We start from the raw sequence: 22976 nt of genomic DNA on the forward strand, positions 1-22976 counted from the left end.
ATAGAGAGTGGACAATCAAAAGAAAAAAGTCAATGAAGCTGAAGGCTTGTAATGAAAAACAGTTGTAAAACCTACTAACCAGAAAGATTTGTAAAATCTACTAACAGACGATCAGGATAAAAAGAGAGAAGACACAAATTACCAATATCAGAAATGAAAAAAGGGAGCATTGCTACAGATGTCATAAACAAAAAAGAATAATAAAGGAATATATTAACAACTTATTGTCAATAAATTTAAAAAATAGAAACACAAATTACTAAAGCTCTCTCAAGAAAAAATAGAATACCAAAAAATTTCTATGTTAATTAAGAAATTGAATTCAAAGTTTAAAATCTTCAAAAAATACTCCATCCCAAATGAAATTACGGTGAATTCTTTAAAGCATTTAATGAGAAAATAGTGCCAATCTCACACAAACTCTTTTAAAAAATAGAAGAGGAGGGAATACTTCCCCACTCAATTTATGAGACCAGCATCATCCTGATGGCAAGCCAAGATATAAATATTCCAAGAAAGAAAACTCAAAGAAAAAAATTATCATGAACATATGCACAAGCATCTTGTACAAAATATTAGCGAATAGAATCAGCAATACATAAAAAAGATAATACTTCATAACCACTTATAGTTCATCTCAAGAAAGCAAGGTAGTTAACATTTTAAAATCAATCAATATGATGTACTTATTAATAAGCTAAAGTGAAATTATATGATAATCTCCACAAATGCAGCAAAGCATTTGACAAAACTCCACCAAAATTCATGATAAAAGCTCTCAAAAACTATGAATAGAACTTCCGCAATCTGACACAGTATATACACAAAAAAACCTATCATAATATAAATAACAGTGTAAGTATCATAAATAACAGTAAAAGACTGGATAATTTCCTCCTAAGACTGGGAATAAGACAAGGATGTCCACTCTCCCGACTTTTATTCACTGTAGTACTAGAGGTCTTAGCCAATTTAATAAGGTTAAAAAAAAAAGAAAGAAAAGAAAAGAAAATCATGCAGATACGAAAGAATACGTGAAACTTCATTATTTACACTTCCTGGATGTGTAAAAAATTCTAAAGAATCTGTGGAAGAGCTATTAGAAATAAGTGACTTTAGCAAGACAGTATACAAAGAAAATATGCAAAAATTAATTGCACTTTGATGTATTCTCAGAAAACATTTATAAACTGAAAATTTTTTCTAAAAAAAAATTTTAATGGCATCAAGAAATACTTTAGAATAAGCTCAATAGACTGCAAGATCTGTATACTAAAAATCACAAAACACTACAGAGATAAAGAGGACAAATGAATGGAGATATATAATATTCATAGACTGAAAAACTTAGTTTTATTACAATGAAAATTCTTTCCAAATCAATCTACAAATTCAATGCAATTTCACATAAAATATCAACGCTTTTATGTAGAAATTGATAAGCTGATTCTAACAGTTATAGAGAAAATCAAATTTGTAGGTAATGACAAAAACAATTTTGGATTTATCCCAGGTTTGCAAGGCTGGTTTAACATTTGAAAGTCAATTAATGTCATCCATCATATAAATAGACTAAAAAAGAAACATTACAGGATCATATCAGTAGATGCAGAAATATCATTTGACAACATCCAACGCCCATTCATGATTTAAAAAAAAAAACTCTCAGTAAACTAGGAATATAGGAATAGGAACTTCCTCAACTTGATAAAGAAGATCTTGAAAAAGGCAGGCACAGTGGCTTATACCTGTAATCCCAGCACTTTGGGAGGCCAAGGTCAGTGGATCATTTGAGCTCAGGAGTTCAAGACTGGAAGTTATAGCTAATACAGTAAGACAAGAAAAGGAAATAAAAGGTATAATGATTGGGAAGGAAAAATAAAACTTTATTTGCTTGCAGATTACATGATTGTCTATGTAGAAAATCCTAAAGAACTGACAAAAAAAAAAAATACCTACTGGAACTAATAAGTGTTTTAGCGAGGTTCCAGGAAATAGGTTAATATACAAAAGTCAATCATTTTCCTATATACCAACAATGAACAAGTAGAATTTTAAATGAAGAACATAATAAAATTTACATTAGCACTCTTAAAAAATAAAATACTTAGATATGACTCTAACAAATTATGTACAAGATCTATATGAGGAATACTACAAAACTTTGATAAAAGAAACCAAAGAACTAAAGAAATGGGGAGATATTCCACAAGAAGATTCAGTATTGTCAAGATGTCAGTTCTTCCAGACTTAATCTATAGATTCAATGCAATCTCAACCAACATCCCAGAAAGTTAGCTTATAAATATTGACAAACTGATTCTAAAGTTTATATGGAGGGGCAAATTACTCACAATGGCCAACACAATATTGAAAGAGAAAAATAAAGTTGGAGAACTGACACTACCTGACTTCAAGACTTATTATAAAGATACAGTAATCAAGACAGTGTGCCTCTGTCAAAAGCACAGACAAATAGATCAATGGAACAGAATACAGACTCCAGAAATAGACCCGCATATCGTCAACTGATCTTTGATGAAAAAGCAAAGGCAATACATTGGAGAACATATACTCTTTTTCAACAAATGGTGTTGAAACCATGAGACGTACACATGTGAAAAAACAAATGAATCTAGACACAGACCTTACTCCCTTCCAAACAATTAACTCAAAATGGATCACAGATCTACAAATAAAATGCAAAACTATAAAACATCTAGACGTTAACAGGAGAAAATCTAGATGACTTTAGGTTTGGCAATGACTTTTTGGGTAAAATACCAAAGGCACACTCCATCAAATAAAGATAAGCTAGATTTAATTAAAATTTAAAATATCTGCTCTGTGAAAGACACTGTCCAGAGAATAAAAAGACAGGCTACAGACTGAGAGAAAATATTTGCAAAATACATATCTGATAAAATACTGTTATTCAAAATATACTAAGAACTCTTAAAAGTTAACAATAAGAAGACAAACAACTTGATTTAAAAACAGGTCTCAGACCTTAACAGGACCTCACCAAAGAAGATATGAAATGGCAAGTAAGCATATCAAAAGATTCTCCACACCATATGTGATCAGGGAAATTCAGATTAAAACAAAAATGAGATGCCACTACATACCTATTAGAATAGCCAACATCCAGAACAGTGATACTGTTGAGGATGTGAAGCAACAGGAACGCCCATTCAATGCTGGTGGGAATGCAAATGGCACAGTTACTTTGAAAGACAGTTTGACAGTTTCTTACAAAACTGAACATACTCTTACCATACAATCTAGCAATTGCACTCCTTGGTATTTGCTCAACTGAATTGTAAGTGTATGTCCACACCAAAACTTGCACATGAATGTTTTATAGCAGCTTTACTCATAATTGACAAAACTTAGAAGCACCCAAGATGTCCTTTAGTAGGTGAATGGATAAATTGTGTTATACCCAAAGAATGGAATATTGTTCATCACTGAAAACAAATGAGCTGTTAAGCCATGAAAAGACATGGAAGAAATGTAAGTGGATATTACTAAGTGAAAGAAGTCTATCTGAAAAGGCTACATGCTATACGATTCCAACTATGTGACATTCTGGGAAAGGCAAAAATATAGTTAGTAAAAACATCAGCAGTTGTCAGAAGTTAGCAGGGAGAGAGGGATGAACAGGTGGAGCACAGAGGCTTTATAGGGCAGTGAAACTGCTTTGTATGATACTATAATGGTGAATACATGGCATTATAAATTTGTTCAAGCACAGAATATACAATACCAAAGGTGACCGCAGTGTAAACTATAGACTTTGGGTGAATTTTGGCAGAATTAAAAAAAAAAGAAAACATAAACAGAGTAAATCCTCATCAACTGAATAATAGTTAAGTAGATGTTTGTACATTCATAAATAAAAAACAAAAAGTCACACACACACACATACACACAAATGTATCACTCTGTGGGGATGTTGATAATGGGGAAGGCTATGCATGTGTGAGGCAGGGAGTATACAGGAAATATTGCTTTGCTCTCAATTTTGCTGCTGTGGAGCTGAGACTACTCTGATAAATAAAGTCTAATTTGTAAAAAAATGTTTAACCAAAACCTTTAAACAGGAAATCATACTAGTGGTAAAAATAAAATTGCTCAGAGAACGATGACTAAAGAATAGGTGTCTCTTTTAGTGATTTGACTATTATGAATTTATAATTTCTTACTATCAACAAATAGATCATTTAAAAACAAAACACATTGCAATTCCGCTAGGAATCCATTAGAATGGCTAAAATTAAAACACTATTAATATCAAGTGTTGACAGGGATGTGGAGCAACTCACACAGTGTTATTAGGAGAGTAAAAGGGAACAAACAGTTTGGAAAGCAGTTGGCAGATTTTTTGGCAGTTAAAGACATATCTGCCATATGATCCAACCATTCCACTTCTAGCTATTGACCCAGAAGAAATGAAAGCATTTGTCTACACAAATCTGCATACCAAAATGTGGCTAATAGCTTTATTCATAATAGCTAAAAGCTTGAAACATCTTAAATGCCCATTAGCAGGTAAACAGAGAAACAAATTGTGGAACATACATTTGAGGGAACACAACTCAGCAATTAAAAGGAACAAATTTCTAATCCCTTCCTTAATAGGAAGGAATTTCAAAATACATTATCCTCCCTAAACGGAAGAAGTCAGACACAAAATAGTATATATTATATGGATCTATTTATTTTAAAAACTATGGAAAGAATAAATGTAATTCCTAATGACCAAAAACAGATCAGTGGTTGCCCAAAGCCTGGAGTGGGAGGGACTGATTGTGAAGGGGCAAAGGGCAACTTTTGGAGTGACAGAAACATATGTATTTTTGGGTTTTGGGTGTTTTGTTTTGTTTTGTTGGTTTTGTTTTGAGACAGGCTCTCACTCTGTTACCCAGGCTGGAGTGCAGTGGCGCAATCTCAGCTCACTGCAACCTCGGCCTTCCGGGTTCAAGCGATTCTCCTGCCTCAGCCACATGAGTAGCCGGGACTACAGGCATGCACCACCATGTCAGGCTAGTTTTTGTATTTTTAGTAGAAACAAGGTTTCCCCATGTTGGCTAGGTTGGTCTCGAACTCCTAACCCAGGTGATCCACTAGCCTTGGCCTCCCAAAGTTCTGGGACTACAGGTCTGAGCCACCCCCCTCCAGCCAAAACAGACGTATCTTGATTGTAGTAGTAGGCACATGGGATATTCGTTTGTTAAGACTCTTGAATTTATTGTATGTAGATTACACCTTCATCTAGGCCAAATGGCCATTAATAAGAAGATTAATAAGACAGTAATGGGAGACAATGCATTACATACTGAGAACAAATGCTGCTAGATCATACAGGTGAAGATTCTGACAAAGCAATAATTAAAGAACTGGAGCTCTGGAGAAAGATCAAGAAAAGAGAGTCATATGTAGAAAAATCAGAGTTGACAACTTCAGTTTATAAGAATCACCCAGTGAAGAGAAGAACATGAAAGCAGTCACCCAAAGCTCAAACCTTAGGGAGAAACAAAATCTATAAGCTAAGAAGACAAGTCAGGGAAGGAATAGCCAGAAAAGTAAAAGTAAAGGAGAAAGGTAAAATGACCTGGAAATAAAAGGAGAATTTCAAGGAGCTACAGGAGGAAAACTAATGTAGACAGAGCCTGGAGAAGAACATAAAAGGAAAATTACATGTAGTATCTATACATTTATATTTGACCTTGAAGAAGCAGTTTCAATGGTTAGTGTGGGTAAAAAATACACTGCAGCAAGTTAAATAGTAAGTGGAATGGAAGGAGGGGAAATAAGCAGGGATTGCTCTTTCTAGACAGCCATTGGTAAAACCAAGAGTGGAACAGCCTATGGCTTGAGGAATACAAGGATGAAGAAACGATGTGTTACAATGTGGTGAATTTTAACTTGGACTAAGAGGAAGCTTCTACAGTGAAAAGAATTGTTTAAATTTCAAGGAAAGCAATGACTGATGAAATAAGATCTGAGAAAAATTGTTGATTAGAGATAAGGTCGTGAAGTAATGAACACATTTCTAAAAAATGCAAGATCTTTGCCAGGTTTTTATGAACACTTTGGAGAACTGGACCACATGTGTAAATGTTAGATAATTGTAATCAATGATGGAACTAATGAAGCTCATTAGAAAAGATGGCTACCAAGTCAGGCATTGACTCTGCCTATCACTGGCTACTCCTAACATCATGGAGTGACAGTAATCAGCCACCCAAGAACACTTAAAAATGAAGGTAGACACTATTGTGACACTGAATGTTGAGATCAGATAGTCATGTAACACATAAAAAAAGAATTCAAGTTCTGACCTAATTTTTTAAAATATGGAAACCTGCTACATGACAGGCATTGCACTAAGCAATAGGCACACAGAGCAAAGGACAAGTGGAGACTAGGGTCAGGGTATTCATTCTCCAGATTTCCTTCTTTCTAGAACGCAGTTCCATCCCATGAACAGCTACCACAAGGCAGCTCTCTCCTCAGCTAATATAAGACATAGCATTTACCCTGTTAAGAGGGAAAATCCAAGCACACAAACACTTTTAATTTAATAATCACTGAAGGCAAACTCTAGTAGAGTTGGAACACAAGTATGGAGACAGAAAATGATAAAGACAGGGAAGAATTCATGGAAGCCCTGAAGGATGCATCTTGAAGGATGAGAAATATCTAATTTGAATCCCTATTCTGGGTAATACTAGAAACTTAAATCTGGTCATTTTAGCCAATTTAGGATTTTCTTAGTCACATTAAGGTTTGCCCTCTGCTTTTCCTCCCCAGAGTGAAGTTTGAGTTCTAGGGGAGACATCATTGAGCCAGGATTTCAGGGTGGGAATGTGGGCTTCAGATGTTGGAATTTCTGCACTCTATCAATGCGTGCACTAACTTTTGTCCCAAGACCTAGTCTTTGCTCAGCTAATTTTCTTGCCCTTCTCAGGCATACTGGAAAAGTGCACCTGTTCTTCCACACAACTCTGTGGGCAATCAGAAAACCCAGAAGAGAGTTGTAGGGGGAGTCAAGCTAGCTCTGCATGGTCACATCATGACATCATTTTTCCTTTCTACCTCAACAGAACTAGCTTGGAAGCAAGAGGTGAAGCTGGGGAGTCAGAAGTAGAAACTTGAGGTTTATCACCACTTCTGAGGGGTTGGGTTTCACCAATGGGAGGCGCTAGCTGGAGACAAGAGGATATGTGGAAACTTCGGTCAGATACCCCAGATTTCCTTCTTTCTAGAATACAGATTTGCCCCCTTGGTCTACCAAAAGCCACAGCTACTACAGTGCAGCTCTCTCCTCAGCTGCAGCCAGGAACTGGTGGCAGTTCCCTCCCATGACACCTTCAGGACTTTGCTGTCCCTCCCCCATCACTCCCAATTAGATTTCACTTTGTAAGTTTTCTTTTAATAAACTCAGTTCAGTTTCTCTAACTGAAATGTGCCACCTGATCTCCACCAGGACTCTAACTGATACACAGCAGAATTCCATAACCATCGTCATACATTTATAAAATACATGGACAAACACTTCTTTAATGGAAAATTTGCATCATTTTCCCCTTGATCTTATATTTCCATTCCATTTTTCTCATGAATTTTTTTCTTAACAAACATATGCTTGAAACCCTTTTACTCAACATTTCAGTAAACAATTTTCTATGCAACAAAAATATGTATACAAGTGGGAAAGTTTACCTTATTTTTACTTCATGTGACTTCTTGAAATAAAAATGAACGATATGCCAAATACTATCAAACTTTTTTCTGAATTATCATTATGGCTGTGAATCCACAATTTATCAAACATAAATGTAACTTTTGATTTAAACATGACTGAATGTAATAAATTTTTATTAGAAATGCATCTTTTAATGAAAAAAAGAATGATTTTTCTCCCAATTAGTTTCTGTTTCCATGGATAAATATAACTTAGAGCTAGAGTGATGCAGGGTTCAGAGTAAATCAACAGCAATTCTTAAAAAGGGTTGGGCCACAGGAAGTTCGGAGCTTACAAAAGGTACGTTAATTAGTGTTGTTAAATGGATTTTTAAGGAGTAGAACCAACAAGACATTTCTGTTATAAGTATATGGCAAAAGTTAAATAAATAAGTGAGCAGAAAAGAGGCTAGTAGAGACCAGGATATTTGTGCTTACAGTAAAAATAAAATAGAGGCTTAAAGTACATAATAATCTGGCAAAAGCTAATGAAAATGTTTTCCCTGCGGCCCTGAATAAATGTTCAAAAAATATAAACACAAACTTAACACTGATATGTGATCCTTTTTCTAGAAAACACAATATTGCTATTTGGGAAGTAAATATATGATTTTCACCTTCTCCTCTTTGAAAGTGTGCAGTACAGGCAGCTAAGGCACAGACTGAGGTCTTGATCTTAGTAGGCTTCAAAGATTCTCAAGTCCCTTTCTTGGTTGTGCTGAAGATTCTGTATACGCTGGGGGAACACTTCCCAGTGAGATCCAGCGAGAAGGTTTTGGTTTTGGTTTGGTTTCTTAGAGGTGGAAGAAGGAGGGCTTGAGAAAGGGCAGATATGGAAGAACTAGACTCATTCTTAGACCAGGCAGCCCTAGGAAAGAGTGTGAATGAGAACTTGAGGATCTGAAAAGTCTTTTAACACCCTGTGTGCCCCCATTCCAGTACTCCATACCCCATGGGGAAACTTTTGCTGGCCCCCAGGGGATGATCTCCAAGTGTGACAAAATTAAGTACAGCATCACCTGGAAAAAGGAAGGAAAGGTCACTGCTTGGACAAATCATTCAGATTTACACTGTTCTACTTTCCTTAGACGTGTTTTCTTTTTCCACGCTGCTAATACCAAACAGCCAAAGAACTATGAGCCCAGTTAAGAATGTGAAACTGGATCTTTTGTATATTCTAAGGCCAAGTCTACACAATAGCAAAGTGTCGGATGTTTTGTCTCTGCATTGCCAAACATCTGGATTGAATGAAGATTCGACTAAATGGACTTGATGTTCATCTTATTTTCTTTTTTAAGGGTGTCATTTACTCTTTCTGGCCGTGAAACACCCTTTGATATCAGTAGCAGATCTGAGCACGATGTCAGCTGTCTACCCAGAGAGGAAAAGAAAGGAAGCCTTTCTCAATCTTTCCATGAATTTTCTTTTTTTCTTTTTCATTATTTTTCCTAAGCTCTTTCAGGGACTTCAAGGTTCAGGACATGTCACTCTACCTAATCCATCAGAAAAGGGCCAATCAGGTGTTCCTGTTGTCTGCCAACACAATATTGCTTTTCAGCCTCCATTTAAGGGCTACTCCTCTTCCCTGCTCACTCTCCCTCATCAAGGTGGGCGAGCCCCTGCTCCTTGGTAATTTCCTCACCCTTCCAGGCTCACACTAAGATAAAGGGAGGCAGCCCTAGCCATCTCAAAGCTACACATTAAACAAAGCAACATAATGAGCTGCACTTTGTTGAGGGCTCTCCAGGTCCCCCAAATCTTTCTCAAATGTGATTGTTTATAAAATGTTTGATAAAAATAAATGATGCTTTCAATTTAAACAAAATTTCACACTGTTACTGGTTTTAATAACAGTTTTGACAGATGAGATTTTCATCATCTGTTTTTTCTTTGTGAAGCCTTCTTCAATAAACTAAAAATGCTTTAAACTAACAGATGTGACTATAAAGTAAGGCTTGAGTGTGAGACATCAGGAACTAAAGCTTGTCAAATGCTTCAACATAGAAATTTATCCCTAGCGTAAGCATCTCCTGGGGATCAGGAAAGTCAGGAAGCTCACGGTTGCTGGTTAACGTGTGAAGCTTGTTTCAGCAGCAAGATGCCATTTATTCCAAACCAGTCATCTATCTACACTTGTTCCTCCCTATCTGCCTTCTGGATTTCCACTACTTCAGCTATCAGAAACCTGTTAAGAAGTCAGTCCAAATTTGTTGGAGCCGATGTTGACATCTGACAAACTGATGATTCACAATTATTTTTCCATCCGCTCAAAAATTATTTGAATTTTCAATAATACTGTGTTTACAATAAAGAAGTTATTTTTGCTTACTTTAAAAATATATATATTTATTTATTTATCTTTTAACAGAATTGAAGGCTTGAAACTAAGTACTCTGATTTTGAAATAGCACACTTGCCTCCAAAATAAATGGTTTGGGGCCAGGCACGGTGGCACAAGCCTGTAATCCCAGCACTTTGGGAGGCCCAGGTGGGCAGATCACTTGAGGTCAGGAGTTTGAGACCAGCCCAGCCAATGTGGTGAAGCCCCATCTCTATTAAAAATAATAATAATAATACAAAAATACAAAAATTAGCTGGGACTGGTGGGCCGTGCATGTATTCCCAGTTACTTGGGAGGCTGAGGCAGGAAGATCACTTGAGTCCGAGAGGCAGACTGTAGTGAGCCGAAATCACACTATCACACTCAAGCCTGGGCTATAGAGTGAGACTCCGTCTCAAAATAAATAAATAAATAAATAAATAAATAAATAAATAAATAATTAAATAAATAAAATTTTAAAAAATGGTTTGAAGGAGCATCTTCTTTTTGTGGTGTCTTTTTATGTTTTAAGCTGTTATTCTTGCAGAGAAATACAACATTGCGAGGCATATTGGCAAATGAGTTTAACAACAAAGGTAATCCTAAAGCTTAGGTAAATCAAGGGGTAATATTACAGAAAGAACATTTTTTCTTAAACCTTGTCATATTCTAAATTAAATAACCCTATCACACCAAAAAAGTATATGTTGAAATTTATTGGCATGACTTAACAATTAAAATGAGGCTAAGAAATACTGATTTTCATTTCCATCTTTCCCACTAATATATGCATACACACAAACACACATGCAGGCATATACATATATATTTCATTAAGTTATTTAATCCACAGTTTTATACTTTCCCTTGAAGTGAACACAAAGCATTTGACTTCCACAAGGTAGAGTTAATGAGTGAGTTACACGTCACTTCATATCTCACTAGTCTTCTTCTGCTTCTTATAATGAAATCTGTGAATGGGCCGTGCACAGTGGCTCACACCTGTAATCCTAACAGTTTGGGAGGTCAAAACAGGAGGATTGCTGGAGTCCAGGTGTTTAAGACCAGCTTAGGCAATGTAGCAAAACCCCATCTCTACAAAAATGTACAAAAATTAGCCGGATGTGGTGGCTCATGTCTGTAGTCCCAGCTACTCAGGGGGCTGCGGTGGGAGGAATGTTTGAGCTCAGGAGGCAGAGGTTGCAATGGGCCAAGATTGTACCACTGCACTCCAATCTGGGATACAGAGTAAGACCCTGTCTCAAAAGGAAAAAAAAAAAGAATTATGCTAATGACTGCATTTGTAGGCCCACAAGGCCTCAGTATATGGGCTATCCCTGACAGAAGCAAAATCTTACTCCTCCCTTCTGAAGAGATCTAAGGAAGTTTCTGTGCCAAAAGAGGTATTCACAAGGATCATGACAGTGTAGGGCTAAGGGGCAGAGCTATGTTGGACAGACTTTAACCTGAGACAAGCTGGGAGACCTGAAAGCAAGACATTGCATGAAGGAGCAGAGAGCTTCAGTGAGAACAGAGAAAAATGTGAAGAACAGCCTCCAGCAAGAGTAGTCAGGCAGTCCAAAGCCAGTGTCCAAAGGTCTTGTCTAGATCAAACTAGGATTGGGCAACAATTGGAACAAAGTGGCATTGGAGTAGAGGAGAATTCAGAGCACAGGATCTAGCTGTGTTCACCAGGGAGGAGGCAAGATCTAAGCTCCTGGGAGAGAGACTGGGAGAACCAAGGAGAGCTTCAGAGCTCCAGTCCTTGCTAGAGCCCGGGATTCTGGATACAGTGTCCAGGCTGAGAGCAGCATGGGGGATAAAGCAGGCAGTCAACAGGATGGATTGGGTTGCGGTGTGGGAGGGCAGGATGGGGAGGGGTTAGACACGCTGGGACTCAGGCCGCTTGTGCTTGGGCTTCAGTGCTCATGCAGCACATTGATGCATAACTATGCATTCGTGGGTCTATCTCCCCTGCTAAGCTCTGAACTCCTTTGAGAGGAGCTGCATTGTGTCTTTGTTTCTTCAGCACCCATATAGTGTCTCCACAGAACAGGAGCTGAACTGGTGCCTCTAAATGAGTGAATACAGGGCCCAGAGTGAAAAATTAGTGAATGAGTAAACATGAAACCACTCTCAAAAGTAGAAGAGCACACATTCTATCTGGCACTTGGAACATACTCTTATAGCAGAATTCTGTTTTTAGATCATAAAGAGAGTTATCTGATGGTGGTGGTGACATGCTTCTCTATATATGCTATATATGAATACCAAAAGACTTAAATTATAGCCCTGTGCCTTTATCTTTTATGGAGGCTACGACCATCTTAATTATTTCTTACCTGTCAACTGTACAAGGCATGTATTATGGTCAGAAATGGAACTATAAAGAAGATAAATGTAATGTTAACTAAATTTAACTATGTCAATTAAGAATATGGTTTTTTTTTTCATTTCAACATATCAGAGACTAACCTTCTATCATTTCATCCCTTTTTCCAAGCTCTGAATGAACTTGGAAACTATGTTTGTTCCATATGAACTATTCTTCAACCTTTTCTGTCCGGATCATTGCTTGGCTCAGTTTAAATGATCATTCTTCCCTCTACTAACATGTTTTACCTCTCCTCTGTCTCTCTCTTTGGCTACTTCTTCTTCTTACCTCTAAATATTTTCACTTTTATGTATTTGTCAATCAGCCATTTGCTCATTTATTCATCCAACAAACATTAATTAAGCTCTATGCCAAGTATTATCCAGCTGTTGAGTATGCAAAGGTACAAAGATATTATTTTTGCCTTCAAGAATAGCCCAGTACAGTGAGAAAGACCCACTTCTACTCATAAAGACATACATAACACTTTCCTTGTCCTGTGGAAGAGTTCAGTCTAGCTCCAGCTAATGCCTCTTTGGAGAGAAGCAGGGGATTCCTCATTTTTTTTGTTATCACCACCTTGAGCCCTACACCTAGGGTTATTGTAAGACAGATGAGGCCTGGGCAGGGTCTCGGGAATACACAAACCTAGCTCTAGAGTGCCATATTAAATGCTGCTCAAAGATGGCTCTTACTCGTGGTCAATGAGAAGGGCAGCTGGGTGCTAAGTGGGCTTCCATGCACTTCACCTGGGTGGGGGACAGAGAGTGCCTTCCTTGGTAGAGATCTGTAGTTCCTTCACCTCCTGCTCTCTATTTCTATCGTGCATTCTCCCCCTCCTCTTACCCTGCCCCTGGGGATATATAATTAAAACTCTGAACTAGATTAGTCTCTGAAGGCAGCAAAACTCACTCAACAAGTATGCATTCAAATCTTTCTGATTTACACTAAGACCAGAGGATTTTCAAATATTTTTAGCCTTTGTTCTGGGTGACTCACTGTCTAGCTGTCTAGTCCTGGGATAGGGAAAAGGGAGGGTTGCAGAGATCAGGAGGATGCCCTCAGGAAACAAGTAAAGAAATGCAATTACCTCAAGGATAGAAAAAAATCTATTAATATATTAAATATATCAATATATGGAGATATAACCCCTCTGCCTTTTTATGTAAACTGCTAAGTAACAGTGCATTAAATGAGAGAGATGGAGGAACCGGGGGTGGGGACTCCCCACCCAGTCCGCCAGGAGACAAAGCCTTGATCCTGCCAAAGGTTCTAATTCAATTTCTTTCCATAGTTTTACTTCTCTGTTTCATGCAAGCCTGCACTTTTTCCTCATCTATTCTTTTCTTAATCCCTGCAACCTGGCTTCCATTTTCACTGCAGTACTGAAACTAGGCTCTTAAAGGTTACCAAATGCTTTCTATCTGGCAAATCCAGGGGATATTTCTCAGTCTTCACTTTCCTTTGTGTCTCTGAAGCCATGGTCCCTGTGGCAGCCACCTGGTTACTAGTACCACATTCAACATTTGCTTGTCCCCTAACCAAGAAGATTTTGAACAAGAAACCTTGGGTGGCTTGGTTGTGAAAACAGTAGGTACTTGGAAGGATTTTTTCTTTAAGTGTTTTTCGAAACTACACTCACTTCCCTTAGATTATGATATTCTATCTGAATGGGGGCAGAGAGGTGGAGAAGTTGTGTCTCCTGTCTGCTGATGATCACTGGTCTACAGAAACAAACTCCTGGAGCCTGAAGACCTCTATTCTAATCTTAGCTTTACAATCTGCTTTTTCACGCAACCTTGGCAAATCACTCAGCAGTTTCATTTTAAAGACAGGTGATCACATGTGGGCAGTGGCAAGAAAAAGAAAAAACTGATAGATCACAAACAAAGCTGATGCTCCAGTGCACTGCACTGATCTGGGTTCAGAGGAGGCTACTTAGCCATTTTCAGGACAAGGCCACTCCAGCCAAGAATGAACCATCACAAAGTGCACCTCAGGGCCTTAGGAGATGCTGCAACTTTTCTCTCAGTGCAACTCCTGCATCCAGGGCAAGGACTGGGAAACAGAATAAAAAGGAGAAGCCAGCAGTGAAAAGGTGGTCTCTGTGGAGCAAGAAACTCTACTTAGACTTCTGTCAATTGTTCCAACTACTGTTGCCCATGAGAACAGCCCGTGTGCCAATTTCCTTTGAAAATTTCTAGGCTTCACAAACCTCTCCTTACAGTTTGGAGGCATCAGCTTTCAATCTTCTGTTAAGCTTGTTTTCCCCACTGCAGAAAAAACAACATGTGCAAATGTTTCCCAGCACTTTTCTCCCTAACTAAACAGACCCCTTTTCTTGTTCACATGAGGAATAAAAGAAACTCATTTTTAGTTGAATAGAGCTAGCTCACTTTAAGCTTTCATTAAGACCCATGTTCACTAGTTAATACATCCATGTGTAATGAAATAACTTTGCAAAATCTAAAGAATTTATATATTTTATTGACCAACAATAACGAATGATCTCTTTTGCTCTTTTGCCTTCCATTGCATTTAAATTTTATTTATTTATTTATTTATTTATTTATTTATTTATTTATTTATAATACTATCTTCTTTCCTTTTGACTCTTGAGCACTAATGGCAAATATTCCACCAGGCTTACTCAGTGCTCAGAGCTTTCCCCTTTGTACTCACCACTAGAGACCCCTCGTGTTCAGGACAAGCATTATGACCTCCACAATGATGGCGTCTCTATTACTTATTCCCCAGTGGTGCTTCAGTCTTGTAGGGACGTTCAAAATATCCTGGCTTCACCTGAGTGTAGATTCACATTCCATTCAATTCTATAGGAGGAGAAAGAAAAATGAAATAAGTATCTAGGAATAATCTACCTTGTACCGGATTCTGTGCTGATATTTTATACGTCATTGTCCCTATTTTTCAAGTTACAGAACTGAAGCATAGAACACTGACCTCACTGAAGGTCACCCAGCTAATAACAAACAAACAACTGATATGGCCAAGTTCCTTGCTGAGATCTGTCTGACCCCCATGCCCATGAGTTATTTTTTACCATGCTACTTTCCTTGAAAGTACAGCATACAATCATTCCTTCATTTCACTCAAGAAAGGAGATCAACTTCCTTGTATTAAAATTTGGAGTTCACATTTTTTGGAATATTAAGACAATTTTTTAAACCTGCTAATTGATGTCCAGGACTAATTTGCAGAATTTACTGAATATGTCTTGAGAGCTTACCTAGTACTGGTAGCTGTTACACATCTGACTGGCAAAAACAGTCAAGACACACTACTGGTCATCAGAAAGGTTGCCATCTTTTTTTCCCTAATTCCAATCTCTGTAACATATGGTCTGCACCACACACTAATCTCCTTAAAATTCCATTTTCATACTACAAAAACTTTTCTTAAGCAAATACTCTGTGCCATGATATGTGCCTTCTATTTGAGTTACCAAAAAGATTCAGGTATCTCTAACCTCAAGGAACTGACCTTTGGGTCATTCCCTCATACAAAACCATCAGTGGCTTCCTGTCAACCACTTTGAACCCAACCTTCTCTGCAAAGCACTTATTCCGGTGTTTAGTCATCCTTCTCTACTCTAAACTCATAGACTATGACTGCCAGACCATTTAATTGTTATAATTGTCTCTCATATGTTAATTTTATCTCTCAGTGACACTATAATCTACTTAAAAGCAGGGCTCATTGCTTACAATCATTCTTCGTGGTCATACACAAGACAAGGGATTACTTCTTTGGCTTTGAATCCAAATAATTCTTTCATCTTGTGATGATTTAAAGAACTTTAAAAGATTTGTTGATTGGTATTTAAGGATTAAACCCAACACTAGATAATTTTCCTCCTGGTTAAAAAATCCACTTAGTTCTGTAATACAAAATAATCACTGAGATTTTTCATAAACATTGATTTTAAAAGATGTTTGTATGGGAAGAGGAGAGAAAGCATTGTTGGTCATATGACAGCTAAGTTTTCACCTTGGTTCTTTTTAATTATCAACTATCATTTTGGTTTTTCTTTCACCAAATTGCATCTGAAATTTGGCTAGTCAGGCCAAAACTGTATTCCCATTATTATGCTATTTCAGAGAAATGTCAGGCCAAATCCTTGTGTAATTTTCTTATAATAACTATACTCTTAGAGTCATCTTATTTGGCTTTTGCGTATGAGAGAAAGGAAGTATTTCACTTTAGGCAAAGCTGTAAGGTAAGGGAGGTTGCTTTCTTGACCCTACCCCATTTTGCTATCTGTGCCCCATGGCCTGCCTTGGACAGAGCCAGCTAAAAGGACCCAGGGGACTGGGCCTTCATCTGTCCACTGGGCTAGGCTGGCTGCTCCTGATAAGCTTCAGTGGCTAAGAAGTTTCATTTGTCCTGAAGAATACAGCATCTGATGGGGAGCACAATGGGTCGACACTGGCAGGGGAAATAGTATCTACTGCCTAAACATGGCCATAGATGCACTGTGGTAATGAAGGATCTAGGAGCCGAATTCCAGAGAGGTAGCCAGCACCAGAAAAGTTGGCCAATAGGTGGATGAAACTTAATCCTTGGCCTATCTGGTTCAGAGACTTGGAAATGTAACACATATCTTCAAGCCAGCAGACTAGAAAACCAGTGAGTCACCAGCTCAGCCACACAGATCCAGGGAAACAGATTAAAACTTCAATTAAACAAAATAGGCTCTGCAGTAAGTGTAACTTGGGGCTCCAATAATTCCTAGAGAATGAAGCAAGCTCATCTTGTGAGTAAGACTAAGTGGTCTTCAGGGCTCCAGAAATTCAGGAGTTGGATTCCAGTTTAACTATAGTACTAGTAAACCACAATGCAATAATAATGAGGACACATACATTAATGCAAGACATTATCCTTTCAAGTACATTTTTTTTTTTTTTTTTTTCAGAGAGACAGGACCTTGCTCTGTCATCCAAGTTGGAGTGCAATGGCCAGATCACATCTCACTGCAGCCTCCATCTCCTGGTCTCAAGCAATCATCTCGTCTCAGCCTCTCAAGTAGCTGGGACTATAGGTGCACACCACCATGCTGGCTAATTTTTAAGTTTTTTTTTTTTTCATAGAAACAATAATAATGAGGACACATGAGTTAATGCAAGTCACTATCCTTATAAGTACATTCTTTTTTTTTTTTTTTTTTTTCAGAGAGACAGGACCTCACTCTGTCACCCGAGCTGGAGTGCAATGGCCCAATAACATCATACTGCAGCCTCCATCTCCTGGTCACAAGCAATCCTCCCATCTCAGCCTCCCAAGTAGCTGGAACTATAGGTGCACACCACCATGCTGGCTAATTTTTAAGTTTTTTTTTTTTCATAGAAACAATAATAATGAGGACACATGAGTTAATGCAAGTCACTATCCTTATAAGTACATTCTTTTTTTTTTTTTTTTTTTTCAGAGAGACAGGACCTCACTCTGTCACCCGAGCTGGAGTGCAATGGCCCAATAACATCATACTGCAGCCTCCATCTCCTGGTCACAAGCAATCCTCCCATCTCAGCCTCCCAAGTAGCTGGAACTATAGGTGCACACCACCATGCTGGCTAATTTTTAAGTTTTTTTCTTTTTTTTTTTGTAGAAACGAGGTCTCATTATGTTGCCCAGACTGGTCAACATAAACTCCTGGTCTCAAGAGATCCTCCCACCTCAGTCTCCTGAGTAGCTGGGATTACAACCATGTACCACCACACCCAGCCTATAAGCATGTTCTAACTGGAGCCTTCCAAAGTGTCCAACAATGATGCCTAGGGTCAAATGCCAAGGTGGGAGGCAGTTTCTGAGGCCCTCAGTTCACATCTTCTGCTTTTGCCTACTCAGAAGACAGAACCAGCACAGAGATTTACCTGTTCCAATGTAATGTCCATTTGGTTGGTTTTCTTTGCACCAAGGATGCAGGCAGAGTAGAATAGCACAGGGGCCAGCAAACTATGGCCCATAAGGCAAATCTGGCTACCACTTGTTTTTTGTTTTTTTAAATAAAGCTTTATTGGAACAGAACACCACAATTTATTTGCATATTATCTAGAACTGGTTTCACACTACAGTGGCAGAGCTAAATAGTTGTGACAAAGACTGCATGGCCTGCAAACCCTAAAATATTTACTCTCTAGTCCTTATGGAAAATGTTTACTGACTCCTAAGGTACTGCATACTGGAGTCAGACTATCCACTATCCTAAGAGCTCTGTTCCTACCCTTACTAAGCAGGTAAGTTTAGGCAAATCACTTTAACTCTTTATGCCTCAGAATTCTCATCATTTAAACTGTGATAATAATATAATTTCCTTCGTGGAGTAATCAATCCTCCGTATCTACAGGTTCTACATCTGTAGATTCAACCAATCTTGGATCGAAAATATTTGGGGGAAATATTTTGTCTGTGCTTAACAGGTATGGACTTTTTTTTTCTTTTCTTTATTCCATAAATAATACACTATAGAAAGTATTTACGTATCATTTACCTTATATCTGGTATTATAAATAATCTAGAGATGAGTTTAAGTGTACAGGAAAATGTGCATAGATTATACGTAAATACTATGCCATTTTATATCAGAGACTTGAGCATCCACCGATTTTGGTATTTGTGGGGGTCTCTGAACCAATCTCCTACAGATATTGAGAGAAGATTATAGTTATAAAAACTTAATGCAATCATACATGGAATTTGCCTAGCACAGTGTCTGGCATGTAATAAGTATCATATAATAATTAATAATTATTGCTATCCATCAGGTAACACCACTTTCAGAATGGTATTCAAGCAGAATTTGTTTCTAATATAGAGCCTGTAAAGTAATTATGCACTCTTGATAAAAGGTACCAATACAGGCACTGGCCAAAACCAGTTGAATCTGGATAAGGTACTTGGTTTTAATATTGTCAATATAAAAATTTTTAAGAAGATCACTTATTATTCTTTATTGCTGGGAATCTCCACAGTATCTTGTAAATTGCTTTAAACAGGTACTTAAAAGTTTTCTGTTGGACTCTGTCAAATGCAGATAAGGGTCATGAAGGAAAAATTTACATTTCATCAGTATTAAAAATTTACTAAAACTCATGAAAATGTATTTTATTGTGCTTTTTTGATGTTTTATATTACCATCCCTGCCACATACTTTGAAAAAAATTGTTTCACCATTGCAGCTTAAACCTTCAAATTCTCTCTTCAACTCAGAATGCCATTCATTAAATTCCTACTTCTAAGGAACCATAAATGCAGTAATCTAGACCCTGATAAAGGCTTTAAAGTTGTCCCATAGGATACTTGGGGTGGAGAAAGATGGAACATTAGTGTCAAAGAAGCATATTATTTGATTCTCAATATAATTAATAAACTCTTCCTCTCCCCCACAGGAATCTGCTAAATCTCCAATTCTTATTTGCATTGAAGCCAAAGATTTAGTTACCTACCTAACAGAAAAGGGGGGAAAGATCTGAAAACGGCTTTAAGTATTTAGTAGTTTAAACCCTGCATAAATTGGAGATTTGAATAAAAAATCAGCCCTGGTATTTTTCTATGAAAATGGTGAACAGAAGGAATATATGTGCTCAGAGGAATAGAGTTTTATGCCAAACATCAATCAACCCGGCTTTAGAAGACTATTTATAATACTGTGGGGGATCTGGGCAGTTGCACTTCACACTGTGAGGACCAATCCATGACATTAGTGAACAATTGGAGTCTTTACAAATAATTAAAACTCTGTTTGAAAATGGAGATGTTTTCCACAGCTTTCCTGTGTATGCATGATGTCATCGATATTCAAGAGTGTAAATATTGACTAGTTATTGCTGGTAGCCAGAAGGAGCAAAATCCCCTTTGAAATAATAATGTGGAGTGTGTGTATATAACATATACATATGTATGCACACACATATGCATAGAGATGTTAAATATATAGTCATATAGGGAGAGAGAAAATATAGATTTCACTTTATATGACAGTTGAATAGCTATACTTTAAACAACCTATGTTCACTGCCAGTACAGTTCTAGTGTGACTGTGTATGTATGTATGTGTGTGTGTGTGTGTATGTGTATGATATGCAAAGAAAACGCAAAAATATTTCTGAAATTTTTTATCTGTGTTTTTGGCTTTTTTTCTTAACATGATAATGAGAGATATTATAAAGCACACCTTTTGTCTTTAAAAAATAGCCTCTTCATTGTTTAGATTAGTATCTAGAAATAGAAGATTTTAGAGCTTGCATGGATAGAATTAATAATCTTATCTCATTTTCATAATATTTTAAGCTCACCTTAAATCCTTTTGGGGTGGAAGCAGAGTACCATTAATACATAAATTAAAATCCTGAAAATGGCTCCTTCATTTGACAATTTTTCATTTAAGAGACATGGGACTTAGAAAATTTTTGAGATGTAAAAAAATTCCCTCCAGATTATTATTTCAATTGACTCATTTAGCTAAGAACGACTGAAGACATCAGCACACTTTGGCAGTGTGAAGATACTGAAGAAACAAAAGCCATTTCCTTTCTCCACGGAGCTTCCAATTCTGAGCCAGATGTAATATACGTGCGTGTGTGGGTTTTATCAACTACAGAATAGGGCTCTCTACAAGAAGTCATTGGGTGATGCAAACAATAAGTGCAAAAAGAGAAAAGGAAGCAATCTGTACAGGTGAGAACTGACAGGAAAGAGGTAAACCTCACCTAAGACGAAATGAATTGTAGGTGCTGGATCACTGGAGTAGGAGAGAGGATGGCAGTGCAAATCAGAGAAATGTCATTAAAAATAGGTGGGGCGGGCTGTGTGCACAGCAAGTTGGGAGAAATAAAAATCAAAGAGTAGAATGAATTTGAGACTATGAACTAGATTAATTAAGATTTATGGTCTTGACCAGGCGTGGTGGCTCATGCCTGTAATCCCAGAACTCTGGGAGGCTGGGGCAGGTGGTTAACCTGATTCTATGAGTTCAAGACCAGCCTGGACAACATGGTAAAAACTTGTCTCTACAAAAAAAAAAAAAAATTCTAACAATTAACCAGCTGTGGTGGTGCACACCTGTAAGTCCCAGCTACTCAGGAGGCTGAGGTGGGAGGATCACTTGATCCTGGGAGGCAGAGGTTGCAGTGAGCCATGATGGCACCACTGCACTCCAGCCTGGGCGACACAGCAATACCCTGTCTGAAAAGAAAAATTTAAAATAAAAAAAAAAAAGACTTACGGTCTTATGAGTGGGCTTTCAGTTCCATTTTTGGCTTTACAAGATTCCCACTCAATCAAAATTACACATACAAAATGGAGTGAAGAAAAGCTTTACATTTACTTAGGAGGTGAAAGAACCATGATAATGTTGGCCAATCCATTTTAACTATGTTAGTGAACACTAAAGTTTGTTCTTTAAGTGATTTGCCCACTTGTAGGTAGGGAATGTATTTCACACATCTTTTAGACTCTCCACTGTATGGACCAAGAGCAGGACTGACTGACTACACGTCAATAAATTGTTTCAGGCCACTATACTGGATATATTGAATAGCCTGAGTGAAATCTCCCCCATGATCTTCACAGATGACTGGAGTCCACAGAAGTCCCTGACCCCAGTGTTAAAGAGGCCATTATGAATACAGGTTATTATTAGGATAGGAGATATCGTCTGGAATTAAAGGCATCACCGGTCAAATTGGCTGGTACCAGATTCCTGTGATATCTTTGTGCTGTCAACACATACAAAGAGAAGTGTGTGAAAATTATTCAGTCAAAGAATAACTAGCCTAACAAAGAGAACAATTCTGGACAAAAAGTAATCCCGTTTGATTCTAAGAGTAATCCTGTCCTCAGGGCAGCTTGGCAAATCCCCCACTTGAAATTTTGTTTTAGAAACACGTTCTCTGACAAGGCAAGAATTCCTCCTAAGATGACATAGAGAATTCAGGCCCAAAGCCTGGAAGTCTTGCTCCGAGGCCCATCAGCATGGAAACAGACCTTTTTAAAGGAAATAATCCAGATATTTTCTTTTTCCTGATGCCTGTGTAGACGTGTTTCCTTGCAGCTCCTTTCAGTCGGCCTGAATGCGGGAAAGCACCAGGGGGAGCTCACACATCTTCCTTCTTTTTCTCCCCCTCTTACAGAAGGTTGGCTCTTGTATCCTAGCAAAAGGGTGGGTCAAAAACAACAACATGCATGAAATGATTCACAAAGGTAAACAAAGGCAATTCGTTCTGTAAAAATACTCTAGATTCTTTCTGAGGACTGGGCACTGCTCATAGTGGGCACACCTAAAGTCAGCATTCAGCCAACTCAGCGGGCTTTAAGATGGAGCCTCTTAAACCTCCTGCATCAAAAAGACATAAGGGACTGTCCCTGAGAAGTGCCTGTGTCTCCTTTTAAGAGAGAGAAAGAGAGATTGATTCTGCCTCCTTGCAATTCGAACTGGCATTTTGCAGAACACTCCAATCTGAATCACAGTGGAGGGTCATGGGAGGGATTTGGCACAGGGGAGTCTTGGGTCTT

This window comes from Symphalangus syndactylus, chromosome 1, assembly GCF_028878055.3.
Source record: "Symphalangus syndactylus isolate Jambi chromosome 1, NHGRI_mSymSyn1-v2.1_pri, whole genome shotgun sequence".
NCBI classification, from domain to species: Eukaryota; Metazoa; Chordata; class Mammalia; order Primates; family Hylobatidae; genus Symphalangus; species Symphalangus syndactylus.